This window comes from Triticum dicoccoides, chromosome 7B, assembly GCF_002162155.2.
Source record: "Triticum dicoccoides isolate Atlit2015 ecotype Zavitan chromosome 7B, WEW_v2.0, whole genome shotgun sequence".
NCBI classification, from domain to species: domain Eukaryota; kingdom Viridiplantae; phylum Streptophyta; class Magnoliopsida; order Poales; family Poaceae; genus Triticum; species Triticum dicoccoides.
Window position 1 is genome coordinate 343,823,026 of NC_041393.1, and position 2,400 is coordinate 343,825,425.

Genomic DNA, 2,400 nt, shown 5'->3' on the forward strand with positions numbered 1-2,400 from the left:
CAGTTCAGTCCACCGATATGGCCCTTTACACATATACCCATGCATATGTAGTGTAGTTCCTTGCTTGCGAGTACTTTGGATGAGTACTCACGGTTGCTTTCTCCCCCCTTTTTCCCCTTTCCTTTCTTTCTGGTTGTCGCAACCAGATGCTGGAGTCCAGGAGCCAGACGCCACCATCGACGACGACCCCTACTACACTGGAGGTGCCTACTACTACGTGCTGTCCGTTGATGATGACCTGGAGTAGTTTAGGAGGATCCCAGGCAGGAGGCCTGCGCCTCTTTCGATCTGTATCCCAGTTTGTGCTAGCCATCTTATGGCAACTTGTTTAACTTATGTCTGTACTCAGATATTGTTGCTTCCGCTGACTCGTCTATGATCGAGCACTTGTATTCGAGCCCTCGAGGCCCCTGGCTTGTATTATGATGCTTGTATGACTTATTTATGTTTTAGAGTTGTGTTGTGATATCTTCCCGTGAGTCCCTGATCTTGATCGTACACGTTTGCGTGCATGATTAGTGTACGATTAAATCGGGGGCGTCACAAGTTGGTATCAGAGCCGACTGCCTGTAGGAATCTCCCTTTCCAACTCCTTGGCCGAAGTCGAGTCTAGTCGTTGAAAAACTTTTACTAACATGGCTGTGTGGCCCATGGGCCCACGTCGCCATCGGGTGGTAGTAGGATCTTTTACTCCTCGACCTATACTCTGGGACTCTGATCTCTCTTCTATTCGGGTTAAAAGATTTTGCTAAATCTAACATCAGGATCTCGTTATCACTTTCACCCGGAGAGCCCCTTATTAATGATAATCGTCTGCGGCACGTGAAGACCCTGAAGATACTCTTCGCTGTTAACCCGAGAACTTATGTTCATCGCATTTGCAATTCCCCTTCCACCGTCAACCCTTATGGATAACTACTTGCCGTTGTTATTCTTACATTCATCCCCAGTTGGTCTTGTTATTACCAGATACCTCGAAACACTCGTTGTTGTTTCGATAATCCTTTGAGCTTACCGCCTTGCTGTTCTTTGTCACCTGAATACCCCTATGGATAATTCTCGCACTTATCGAGTATCCGCTCATCCCCAGTTGTTCATGTGTTTCACAAAAGTCTAAATACTATTCGATCTTCCGAAAATCCTCTGGAGCCTTTGGCTCTTGAAATTCTTGCTTGCTCGCATTATGGTTAATCCCATAAGTCTCGTAGTCTTATTGACATTCCTTGTCATTATCATTTTGGGTCTAATGGCTCAATATGTTTGCGAATACACGCAATCATCATTGATCCTTATAAATTACCTTTCCGGCTGAGCTGCCATTCTTTTAACTGGAATTGGTTCTCGACCAGTCCAATTGTCGTTGATTGTATCCCTAATTCTATTCAGCTTATCCATTCTTGATCAGAGCATTTGCTCCTGATCCCTTGATTTGAAAATCATAATTACTTTGCTAATTAAGCGTTGAACTATTCAGCTGTTCTATAAACCAATGCATTTGCAATCTTTCTTCCTCTGATTGGGTATCGATACTCATATCAGCCCCATCGTGGATCGCCATATCCATTGTTGGATTATTATCTGACAGTGTCCTTCATAATTAATCACTTTGTGAGTTCCTTCTCCGATACATAATGCCTGTGGTAAATTGTATCCTTTCCTTTTGCCAACCATGCTCTGCTTTCGAGCTGGTGGTATTTACTATTGAAGCTTGTGGTATATGTTTCCATGATACCCTGCCGGGTTGAACCTATGCCTTCCTTTATATGTGTGAACTCGGAAGTTTTCACGAGTCGTACTCATCTGGTATTTCACCAGGTAAAACTTTCAACACCAATGCCTTTATCAAAGCGAGAAGAGAATGGAAGGTTATACATTGAAGAAGTGGGAGTCGACCTTGAACTTTGTGTTCATGCCCATGGACACGATGTAGATCCTATCATGGAAACTTCTTGTAATAATAACTATTTTCTTGATAAATATCATCTGGTATCTGTGAATTGATCCTACGCAACCGTGGTTCCGACCATGTTGTTCTCCCTTGATTCTATTTCTCAGACAAGTTAGAGTACTTGTCTTCTGCAGAGCATTACCCCAGTCCAACCTCTACTTTGATCTGTCGTTGAGTGTTACCCCTGGTATCTCGAGATTATCATGGAACTGCATAACCTCTTATGAGTTCTTCATCAAGTGCTACCTTCCCATTGATCCCAATTTTTCACGGGCTCTGAGTTATTAGACACTCAAAGACACGGATAACTGAACCAAGTCCGCACTACGGTTCAACAACTCTTCAGTAAGCTTCTATAAGTACGAGTTTGAACCCGATCACGCCATTCCTAGCCTGTTTGGCTATATCATTGACGTGATGATTCTAACCGTGCTACCTGGTCCTTGATTCTC